Here is a 13,081-nt window from a genome sequence, read left to right as displayed (position 1 = left end):
TACATGCTGCACAGTTATATATCATTTGGGATACTGCAGGGAGAGTTCTGCTAAGCCTTGCACTCAGCCCGAAGTACAGGTAACATTTCCAGGCCTCTGCCATGTGCACAGTAGGGAAAAGCAAAAAGAGCAGAGAGGCCGTGTGGTAGGTGCCCTTGGCCAATGACGACAGTAAGTAAAATGCAAAGAGCTCGGATATGGATAAAAATTTTTGTCCTGTTTACTTAGGCTGTTTTGATTAAAGTCATTTTTTATATTCCTTTCTTTTTCTTGAAGCCATGAATAAATACTGGATGAATTAGTGAATTATTGGTTGTTCAACCAATTGTTCAACCAATCAGGCAATATGTTCTTCATCTCTTGAAGAAATTTCTTATTTCATCTATTTCTTTATAAAATAATTATGAGGTCAACAGTTTATTAATGACAAGGTCGATGGAGCACCTGGGATTCATTCAAATTGGAGAATTATTTAGGAACAATCTGAAACCAGGCCCAGCAACATTTTATGGTCAAACACTGAGTTGCTATTTGTAGAAAAAGAGGATTTTTATCTCTCTAAACTTTTTTTTACAGTATTTAGTAAAAGAAAATTAACCATCTGGTAAAGATATTCCTTAATTCACTACCTGAGCATAATGATTGGAACAAAGATCTTAATAAATAGTTGCTCAAGGAAGAAATGAACAGACAATGATACAAAATTAAAAACTATGGGCAACCATTTTGTTTAAAAATCAGCATTACTCTTTTGGATTAATTTTAGATAACAGTGTTTTTTACAATTTACTACAGACTAAAATTAACCAAAGAATCAAAACAAATAAAACATATATCCTGGTTTTTTTCCAAAAAGAAAAATATTTTTTTCATTAAACACTATCAATTTGCTTCTCCCAGAAACCGATGGCTAAAGGAATTCTCTAGCTTTGAATTCTTGTATTAGAAAAAAAATATTTAAAATAATTGTGCTAAATGTGTACCTTCATAAGCAGGAATGGGAAGAAAATTTAAAAACCAAATAAATAAAAGAAAGGTAATAATAAAGTTAAAATTCAGGTCTCCTGGGAAGTAGACACAAGGCAGAATTAGAAGTATGTGTAGTTGGGGGCACCTGGGTGGCTCAGTTGGTTAAGCGTCCAACATCGGTTTGGGTCATGATCTTGCAGTTTGTGAGTTCGGCCCCACTTCGGGCTCTGTGCTGACAGCTCAGAGCCTGGAGCCTGCTTTGGATTCTGTGTCTCCCTCCCTCCCTCTCTCTCTCCCTCTCAAAAATAAATAAATGTTAAAAAATTAAAAAAAAAAAGAAGTATGTGTAGTTTATTGGGTCAAAGCCCTTAAAAGGGACAAAGAGCAGGGAAAACCTTCAGACCACAATGCAGGTGATGTATCTGTGAGAGAGAGAAGGCGGTAAGAAGGTGTGCAGAGCTGAGTAAGTTTCAGGAAGTCTAACCGGGAGTCCCCACTGAGCAGTCCTGCACTGGCCAGAAATTACAACAACGCTCAGTTATTGCCCAGGGTCTTCCTGGAAGCATATGGCTTCAGCTTGGAAACCGAGGCAGATCTTGAAGGCTCCAATAGCTGAAGGCTGTTAGTGAACTCTCACCCCTTGGAGCAGGTACTTAATTGGAGATGTGAATAACACTCTAATATGGCTGCCCCAGTTTGCTCCTTGTGCCACATGAGTTTACTTCCTTTATACATTTGGGGCACAGATCTGCCAGGGCTCCTGTATTTGTTATCTACTGCTGTGTAACAAGTTATCCCCAAACGTAGAAGCTTAAAGAACACAATTAACTCATTCAGTTTCTAAGAGCCAGGAATCTGGGAGCAGCTTAGCTGCATGATTCTGGTTCAAGGTCTCTCATGAGGTTTTAGTCAAGATGTTGGCTATTGGTCTGAGGTCTCCATTCTTTTTCATGTGGGCCTCTCTGAGAGCTGCCTGAGTGTCTCATGACCAATTGTAGCTGGCAAGTTGGCAAGTGATGTGAGAGAAAGAAAGGAAGAGAGAGAGACTAAAACATGAGGTGTATTCTTTTATAACCTAATTTTGGAAGTTACATACCATCCCTTTCACCATATTCTATTGGTTGCACAGACCAATCTTGATCTAACATGGGAGGGACCACACAAGGGTATGAATATCAAGGTGCAGGGGTCGTTGGGGGCTGTCTTGGAAGCAGGCTACTGCAGTTCCCATGAACTTGTCTTCATGAGGGCAAACTCAGAAAAGGGAAATTAGTTGGACAAACTAAAGCCCCCGCCACAACGATTAGTTTTAGGGTCACAACTGGTACTCATTGTCACTCTCCTCCACTACTGATTCCAAATTCCCCCAGTCACTTGCTATCATCACCGCTGGTCTTTGTGGTTCCCAGTGTGGTGACACCTTTTCTCACCTCCTGCTACCTGGGTACAGGGAGCACAAAGGAACCCAAAGAGCCTGTGACATCTGTAGCTTGTAATTTGGTGAGACTCCTGATGTGTCTTGGGGTGAGAGTGCACCCCCTCTGGAGGTTGGGACCGCTAACTCTGCAGGGCCCACAGTAGTAGAAACAGGATGGAAGACTTGTGTCAGGAGGTCACTGGAATGATGGTAAGTGGAGCCACTCCTGTGTCCACCCTTTGGTTCCCAGACCTCTGCATCCTTCCAACACAGTGCTTTCTATAGGTCATCAATTCAGCATATATACTGCACTCTGGAGGATGGTACCCCATCTCCACAGAGCACTGCCCTTAGTTTGTTGAACTAGATATGCTAGAAGGTTTCCCAATAAAAATAACCAAAATGTTAGATAAAAATGTAGATAAAATAACTAAGAAAAACTTTTAAAAGATATCACTGAGGGGCATCTTGGTGGCTCAATCGGTTAAGCGTCAATTCGGCTCAGGTCACGATCTCATGGTTTGTGAGTTCAAGCCCTGCATGGGGCTCTCTGCTGTCAGTGCAGAGTCTGCTTTGGATCCTCTGTCCCCTCTCTCTCTTCCCCTCCCCTGCTCTCTTTCTCTCAAAAATAAACAAACAATAAAAAAAAAAAGATGATCACTGAGATGGCACAAAAGTAAAGCATCTGCAGAGATCAAAAACAAGACAAAAGCAGCAACTTTGGGAGAGGAGAACCGAAGCCAGCTGGCTCTCTTTGTGTTAGGCTCACACAAAATTGGAAATCTTTTCTCTCTCTTTCTTTTTTTTTTTGGTACACTATGATTTAACAATTCTATACATACTCAGTGGCCACCACGATAAATGTACCCTTAATCCTCTTTATCTATTTCACCACTACCCACCCCTCCCCCACCATAACATTTGAAGTCTGACAGAGGACTCCCACATGAAGCAGGACTCTCAAAGGGCTTTATCTTCAATTAAGGGTGAGTAAAAAATGAACTGCGATGCAGAAGAGGACAAACCACATCTGATTCTATTTTTATGCTAGGGGTTAGTGGTAGGAAATCTCACTTGAGAATTTAGAACTACAGCCTAACCCTCATGTGGCTTTTTGTATGAATTTATGTTATAGCACCTGTATCTGAAAAAATGAAAGATGAGAATTTTAATTAAAGCACTCCCAGAATGTTTGTATAATCAACTGGGAGGAGCAAATGTAAATATTTTCCTGGGAGAATGCAATCTCAACCGAGGTCTGAAAGAATTCCTATAGACAAAGTTCCAAAGAACATAAGCTCACATAAAACCACACACAGGCATACTCTTCCTTCTCTCCTCCCCTGCAGGAGAATAAAGCACCGTGAATGAGAATGAGCAGAAACAGGCAGCAAAATCAGATCTGTAAAGATGATAACACACAGAATATAAAATAACCATGTTCGGTATGGTGAAGAAACAAATATTTTGTGAGCAAGGAATAAGAGATGGATTTTTTTAAAGTCTATTTCTTTTGAGAGAGACACACATACAGAAAGAGAGAGAGTGTGTGTATATGCAAGTTGGGGAGGGGCAGAGAGAGAGGGAGAGAGAGGATCCTAAGTGGGCTCTGTGCTGTCAGTGTGGAGCCTGACTTGGGGCTTGAACTCACGAGCCATGAGATCATGCCCTGAGCTGAAATCAAGTCTGATGCTTAACTGACTGATCCACCCAGGGCCCTGAGATGGCTTTTTTTAAAAATACAATCAAGCAGATTGATGAAGAATTGAATAAAATTTTCAGAAATGAAAAACTGCTTTAGGCAGAAAGATTATGAGACCAAATGGGGGGAGGTCTGCAAGAAGAAACGGTCAGCAAATAAACTGATAAATATGTTGGCTAAATCTATATAAACACTGACTACATATAATAATAATAATAATGTCTAATTTGTGAGGTTAAACACATAGAATTCAAATACTGGTCAAAATATAACATAGATTAGAAGGGGGTGGAAAACTGTGGCTTAAATAAATATTTTAAGGTTTTTGCATTGTTTGGGCAGAGCATACAGAAATGAAGTAAGCATGTTCAAATGTCTAGGGTGTCTAACTCCTAAAAATAGAGATGGAGATAATTAATTCCAAAAGAGAGGTAGGGGTGGAGTGGTAATGGCAAAAGATGAAAAGAAAAAAGAAAATCTATTCAGAAGATGGCAAGAAAGGAAAAAAGAGAGAAATGGAGAGCACATAATAAGATGATAGAAATAAATCAAAGGAAGAAGAGCAAAGACAGTCCTAAGATCCTCTGCCCCAAATCAAAACAACGGGAGTTTATACACATTCTAAAATGATGGGTGTTAATTTCATACTGTGATTAACAATGAAAAATGAGCATAAATGACCTTTGAGAATAAAAGGCTTTATTCTACAAAAGAAACTTTAACTTCTGAAGACCTGTGTCACAAAAATGGACTTTTATAGACAATTTTTATGAGCACTCTTCTGATTACTAATTTTAGAACATGTTTTTATTCTTATAAATTTTGGCCTTTGACTTTATCTGGAGAGTTTTTCTTGTGAACAGCTGTATAATTTGTTATATCTCTCTCCTTTTGTACCAGTTTTAACACTCTCTTTCTCCTTTGTCTGAATTTAGAAGGACCTGCTTTTTTAAGGCTACAGCTAGGACATCATATTCTAGAAATAAATCAGAAAGCACAGGACCTAAAGACCTAATATAGACAATGACACATTTTAAAAAAGGAACGTGAGACCTATAATATTCTGCTTCTACAGGTTGCTAAGTAGCTTCCTAAAGGGTCCTTATAAGATTCTGCAATAGATCTTTTCCAGAGATCTGTTTTGTCTTATTTTTTCCTACATGTTTTCCCCTTGTTTTATAATGTTTTTTTCCCATAGGTTCTAAGGTCCTTCTTTCTCTCTTTTCTCTTTTTTCTCTCTCTCTTGCTTCTTGAATGCTCATCCTCAAATGAGGCTAGATTCTTATGTCAACAGAGTATAGAGACATCACTCAAGTTTGCTCTAAAGTGAGGGTCCCATTCCTTTTCAGAGACACAAATGAGAGGCAAGGTGATGTGCCTGGCCCCCAGTCCAATTCCCAGGTTACATTGCCTATTTGCCAGTCCAGGCTTTGCCACTTATCAGCTGTGTGACTTTGGGTGAGCTGCTTAACCTCTCTATGCCTTAGTTTTCTCCCTTGGAAAAGGAAGTTAATAAATATACCAACTTCACAGAGTTCTTAGGAGGATTAAATGAAATACTTTTAAAGCTCTTAGCACTGTGGACTGCCCATGGTAAACAATAAGCATAACTACCATTATCATTGTTACTCCTGCCATACTGTTGCTGTTACTGCTGCTACTACCTGCTCTGTAGGCAATTATGCTCTTCTGACAGGGCACGCTCCTGTACCTGTGCTTAGTCTCCAATATGCTGACCCACTGCTCTAGGGGGGAGAATTCCCCTTTCTGAGATCTAATGCACCACTGCCCATCTCTCCCTCACCAATGCCAGTCACATAAGCTGCTGCTTTAGGTTTTTTAATTTTTTTTTTCAGGGGTTTGCATCTCAGAGTGTTCTCAACAAAGTAGCCCGGGTGCTTTGAAGGGCGGCACCCATGCGGCACAGCAGTGGGGGGCCAGGTTCTTCTGATTGCTGCCTGTGGCTTTTTTTCTTTTCCATCACAGGGTTTCTAATGGGATATTGGAAGGGACTGCACCAATGCCTGTTAGCCAGGTATCACACCATCTTACACCAGATATCTAGTTCCCGCTTTTAAAAAGGACACAAAGTAAAGGCATAGCCTGATGCTTGTGTAGACAGCCCTTTCAGCAGGCAAGATGTCCATGGCTTTCTTTCCTTTTTTTTTTTTAAATGTTTGTTTATTTTTGAGAGAGAGAGAGACAGAGTGTGAGTAGGGGAGGAGCAGAGAGGGAGAGAGACATAGAATCTTAAGCAGACTCCAGGCTCTGAGCTGACAGCACAGAGCCAGATGCAGGGCTCGAACCCACGGACCACTAAATCATGACCTGAGCCGAAGTCAGAGGGCCAACTGACTGAGCCATGCAGGTGCTCCCATGCCTTTTTTTATTCATGCTTTTTCAGTAATGCAAGAAAATCTCTCTGACCTGCAGTGAGACCTTGATTTTAAACCTGAGATGGATAAAGGAGTATAATAGATCGCTTTTTATACACATTTAGGTAAGTTAGAACATCTGAGGCTAAAATTTCCCCTCAGGAGCGCTAAGACTAAATCTAAAGATGGCCTAGGAAAACTGCTGAGACGGTATCCTTACCATGTTCCCAGGAAAATGCAGAACCTTTATGAGGAGATCTATGTACTGAAACCCATGGCATTACATTTGGAATAAGGTTTGTATGAAACCTGGAGTGACTGAATTTCAATAATGTATGAGTACACAGCTCCTTCATTAAAAATTTGGGTGCTTTTACTGTCAGAAAGGTCATAAGAGGCATACATGATAAAAATAAGTAAATGAACAGTTCATAAAGATCTTATGGTTGAACTACAATCAGGATCATACATTAAATCTGGTCACGGGCCCTCAGACCCAGTTGGACACCTACCTTTCCCTGCATCCTTCTGACAGCTGTCCTAATTCTGGGGGCGTGGGGATGGTTGCAGAAACGCTGGGTATCTGGGGGCCATTAATAGTTAAGAATGCACCTATGAAGTTAGCATTAGAAATATTTTGGACATTCTAACTAAAATAAGAACAGCAATAGAGACTCTACACACGTATGCTACTGAAGTGCATCAAGCTCAATTTAAAGCACAAAATTACAGACGGTTTGACAAACATTTTTAAGGCCTTTAATACATAAGCAAAACAAGCTCTGATATTGGTTATATAACTATATCTGAGTCATGAATAATAACATCAAAACATGGAAAAATCTCTCTTTCCACCAAAAGGGACATTTCTCCCTACCAGTGTACTATGTCTAGGGAACAAATGGTAAAAATAAACTCTTTCTCCACTTCTACATGAGTCATGTAGATACCTAGAATTTGATGACATTGAATAATTAGTGGAGCAGAATTCCAACCATGTTATTTACAGAAATTGAAGCCCTCCTTGACCTCGAACTTGATCTTAATGGCTCATGTTCCTCTTCACTACTTCTGCTATTATTGCCAGGGACTGGAAAATTAAAGAACACTCTTCCTGGGGATTGCAGTGTGCCTTAGACTGTATAAGGTGAATAAGGTTGGTCCATTCTGGGGTTCCTTTGGTTAAGAGCGTTATAAACAGTTCCACTGGGACATAGTCACAGAGAACCACAGGGACAGCACCAATACTCCGCTCAGAAATTTCCCTCTGCTGTGATCTGGACCCAAGGGCAGAAGTATGAAGTGTCTCTCAGGGTCCTCTCGCTGACACTCTGACCCCTGGGTGGAGGCAGCCTGAGGGAATGGGGCACAACCTCCATTTTGGATCAGAAGTCTGGGGGCCCAACCCTCTGATCTGAGGTATTCTACTCAATTTTGCCCAGAGGGTGTAATGTTCTGATGCAAACAGGATTCTGGTTGATTTGACTTGCTAGCTTAGAACAGTGGCCTTTAATATGAAGAATTTATACCCCAGAGGTATTTGAAAGGTTTGATGATTTTAAATTCATAGATTCTGTGAACTTAAGATTCCCCTATTTCCTTGATTTATAAATATTGCTATTAAAGTGTCATGCTAGAAATGTAGTATTTTCATACACATTGGGATTTTCTGGTAGATTGCAGAGATGGGAGTTAGACAATTTTGGACTAATGATTCCCTTCTTCTGTGCCCTGGATTTGTCAAATATCCATTTGAGGGATGGTTTCATGAAAGTAAGGCAAAAGTAATGTTAACTAATGTTTAGTAAGAAAGGTTGATTATTTAAAATGCCTCCTCTGCAATGCATTTAAATATAAGCAGCTCTTTTCAGATCTTGATATTTATCCCTCATATACATTATTTACTAGAAAAAAAACCCAAACCTTAAATAGCAAAGCAGTATAGGTTAGTGTCCATAATTCTTTCAAATGTAATCAGAATGTTTTCTTAGACTATTAAACTTTTCAAGATATACTAGATAAAAGTTCTATAAAAATCTTTCCACTTGGCACTTATTCTTCAATCAAGTAGTTAAAACAATTTTTGTTAAATACTGCTTGAAATGTTGATTACAATACAGTAAAACCCTCACCTTCTTTCATCATAAAATGTTTAATATTCTCTATCTCCTGTTAATAAAAAGCAAATATCCTACATACAGACCGATTTTTTAACTGCATCTACCTTCTTTTTCATTAAATGTAAAAGGAAACATTATTGATTCACCTCATCAAGAAATGAATTGTCAATAAAATTGAAGTTTTATGCTTAATAATTATTTATCACAATTTGTAATATATTTATGTAGGTTTTTTTTTCAGGTTTATTTATTTATTTTGACAGTGAAAGCGAATAGGGGAGGGGCAGAGAGAGAGGGAGAGAGAATCCCAATCAGGTTCCTCACTGTCAGTGCAGAGCCCAATGCAGGGCTCAAACTGATGAACTGGGAGTTCATGACCTGAGCCAAAACCAAGAGTCAGACATTTAACTGACCAAGCCACCCAGGCGCCCCTATGTTGTTTAAATAATAATATATTAATAAGAGATCCTGGAAGGGTCTTAGAGAGACAGTGGAGTCAGAGGACACTGAGCTCACCTGTCCCACATTTTCAACCAGATATCATCCATATCCAAGTCACTAAACGGGAGAGTGATCAGAACAAAGACGGGCAGAACCAACTTCAGGACTACATATAGAAAAGAAGCTGCCTCTGAAAGGTTAGGGAGGTCAGAAAGCTGGAAGGAGGGAGGGAGCTGCACGTGTGGAGAGGGCAGAGAAATGGGCCCTGGCACCAGGGAGCTCACATGAGAAAGACTAATACCCCTAATATTTGGCTGTAAAAACCAGAGAGGTTGAATTCCCTGAGTTTGTAAATCCAGTGGGACTGGAGCCTGGAGCTTTAAAACTCAGCTGCCTCAGCACCAGGTGAGCTGGGAGGGCAAATGACAGCTGGGCAGCCGCTGCCGCCCTTAGAGAGACTGTGGCCTGCGGGGAGAGGCAACATAAAAATGGCAGTTTACACAATGCCAGGGGCAAATGGGACACAGATCTGTTCATACTGATCTTAGAGTATGTTGGGGAACTTCTCAGAAAATGAGGGAGCTGGCAGGTGCCATTTTCTCCCCTGCCCCCTAGCATAAACACACAGGTGCCCGTGGGAGGTGGCGCTGCACAGAGGTTTGCTACCTAACCTGCTACCGGTAGGTGTACCGTGTCTACAAGTTCTCCGGAGGACTTGCCCATGCTAAGCCTGCTAGCCTCAGCTCTGGGCTCAGGGCAAATTTTGTTAAAGTTGTGAGTGCACTCCATGCAGCCACCAGGTGCACCGCTGCCTGTACACGCTGCACACATCCACTGCCCACAGCCCGGCCATGGGCCCCCAGCCACCCTGGCGTGTAGCCCCCAGTCACTGCAGCACTTCAGGGGGATCCGGGCCCCACTAACACCACAGAGAGCAAGCGCAGCCCACAACAGGCAGATGACTCCACTGAAAGGCAAAGTGACTCAGAAACGATAGCAGGGCAAAAGCAACACCACAGGATGCTCTCCTGAAGTGCCAGGTTCTGGTGAACAGGGGACATTGCACTGCAGGGTTCTCCAGGACCTCTTCATCATAAAGTCATTACTTTTAAGAGCAGAAGGCACAGGTGACTTTTGTGACACAGAGAGGCAGACAAAATTAGGAGACAGAGAAATTTATCCCAAATGAAAGAATGGGACAAGACACCACAGCCAGACACCTAAGTGAAACAGATATAACTAACATACCTGATAGAGAATTTAAAGAATGATCCTGAGGATATTCACTGGTCTTGAGAAAAGAGTGGAAGATATGAATAAGACCCTTAACACAGAGATAAGGGATAACACAGCAGAAATAAAGGGCTCAATAAACAAAATTAAAAACACATTTGATGGAATAAACAGTAGGATGGAAGAACCAGAGAAATGAATTACTGGACTAGAAGAAAGAGTAATGGAAAGTAATCAAACTGAACAAAGGAGAGAGAAAAGAATTATGCAAAATGAGAACTCAGTGACTCCATCGAACATAATAAGATTTGTATTATAATCTTAGAGATTATAATCTCTTAGCGAGAGAAAAAGGGGAAGAAAATTTATTTGAAGAAATAGTAGCTGAAAACTTCCTTAATCTGGGGAAGAAAATATATATCCTGATCCAGGAGGCACAGGGAACCCTCACCAAATCAACAAAAGGAAACCCACACCCTGACATATTATAATTGAATTTGCCAAACATTGTGATAAAGAAAAAAAATTAAAGCAGGAAGACAAAGGGATGACTGGGTGGCTCACAGGTTGAGCATCTGACTTTGGCTCAGGCCATGATCTCACAGTCTGTGTGTTCGAGCCCCATATCGGGCTCTGTGCTGATAGTGCAGAGCTTGGAGCCTGCTTCAGATTCTGTGTCTCCCTCCCTCTCTGCCCCTCCCCCACTCACACTCTCTCTCAAAAAATAAACATGAACAACATTTAAAAAAAATGGATTAAAGACCTAAATATGAGACCTGAAATCATAAAAATCTTGGAAGAGTACACAATAAGTAATGCCTTTGACATCGGCCGTAGCAACTTCTTCCTAGATATGTCTCGCGAGGCAAGGGAAACAAAAGGGAAGATAAATTATTGGGACTATATAAAAAGGAAAAGCTTCTGCACAGTGAAGGAAACAATCGACAGAACTGAAAGGCATCCTAGGTAATGGGAGAAGATATTTGCAAATGACATACCTCATAAAAGGTTAGTAGCCTACAACTCAATACCCCCAAACCAAATAATCAAATAAAAAATGGGCAGAAGATATGAGCAGACTTTTCTCCAAAGAAGATATACAGATGACCAAAAGACATATGAAAAGATGTTCATCATTACTTAACCAGCAGGGAAATGCAAATGAAAACTATCCTGAGCTATCACCTCACACCTGTCAGAATGGCTAAAATCAATAACACAGGAAACAACAGGTGTTGGCAAGGATATGGAGAAAAAACACTTGTATACTGTTGGTATATGCAAACTGGTAAAGCCACTCTTGAAAATGGTATGGAGGCTCCTCAAAAACTTAAAAATGAAACTACTTTATGATCTAGTAATAACACTATTGGATATTTACCCAAAGAATACAAGAACACTAATTCAAAGGGACACACGCACCCCTATGTTTATAGTGGCATTGTTTGCAATAGCCAAGATATGGAAGCATCCCAAGTGTCCATTGATTGGTGAGTGGATAAAGAAAATGCATATATAAACATATATAATGGAATATTTTTTTAATAGTTTATTGTCAAATTAGTTTCCACATAACACTCAGTGCTCATCCCCACAAGTGTCCTCCTCCATGCCCATCCCCCCCTCCCCCCACATCCATCATATATAATGGAATATTACTCAGCCATAAGAAAGGATGCAATCTTGACATTTACAAAACATGGATGGAGTTAGACAGTATAATGCTAAGCGAAATAAGTCAATCAGAGAAAGATGAAGACCATATGATTTCACTAATATGTGTAAGTTAAGAAATAAGCAAAGGGAAAAATGAGAGAGAGACAGAGAGAGAGAGAGAGAAATCAAGAAGCAGACTCTTATTATAGAGAAAAATCTGATGGTTACCAGAGGGGAGGGGGGTGTTGGGATAGTTTAAATAGGTGCTAGGGATTAAAGAGGACACTTACTGTGATGAGCATACGGTGATGTATGGAAGTGTTGAATTACTATATTGTATATCTGAAACTAATATAACACTCCATGTTAACTAACTGGAATTAAAATAAAAAATTAAATAAAAAGACAGGTAATAAAAAGAGAAATATTAAACATTAAATAATAGTATATTAATAACTAATAACATTAATCCATAAGGACTTTATAAAATTATGTATATGTTTTGATAGTAATTTAATAACATGGGGGATCAGTGAAAGGTTTGTAATCATAAAAGTCTCTTAAAGTAACAGTTTTATTTTTAAATGTCTATATTTATAATATGCTAATTATCTTCACAACATTCTTTGCAACTATTTAAACTTATAATGAAATATTTTAGATGTCAACTTACAAATGTGCAAGAAATACAATTAAAAAAATTTTTTTAAAGTTTATAAGATACAGAGACAAGCAGGGGAGGGGCAGAGAGAGAGGGAGACAGAGAGGATCCCAAGCAGGTTCCATGCTGCCAGCACAGAGCCCGATGTGGGGTTCGAACCCATAAAACTGTGAGATCATGACCTAAGCCGAAACCAAGAATGGGACGCTTAACTAACTAAGCCATCCAGGTGCCCCTAGAGTATTTTAAAAGCAAATTTTCAGGGTACATAGTTAAAAACACTAACTTAAAATTCTGGAGGGAACCTGTGGATTAGGTCTTTACTTCATCACTGCTATGAAATAAGGTAGTGGATTCTTTTGTCCCTAACTTCACCATTTACCATTAACCTCAATTCTTTACCGAGTATTGTATATCCCTTGGTAAAATAAAAATGATTCTGGTTTTCATTTCTTTTGACATCCCAGCTAAAACCTCAACCATTTGAAAAGTGAAATAATAGAGAAT

Source organism: Crocuta crocuta, unplaced genomic scaffold, assembly GCF_008692635.1.
Source record: "Crocuta crocuta isolate KB4526 unplaced genomic scaffold, BGI_CrCroc_1.0 scaffold19, whole genome shotgun sequence".
NCBI classification, from domain to species: Eukaryota; Metazoa; Chordata; class Mammalia; order Carnivora; family Hyaenidae; genus Crocuta; species Crocuta crocuta.
The sequence above is the reverse complement of the archived record's forward strand: the minus strand, read 5'-3'. Positions refer to the sequence as shown.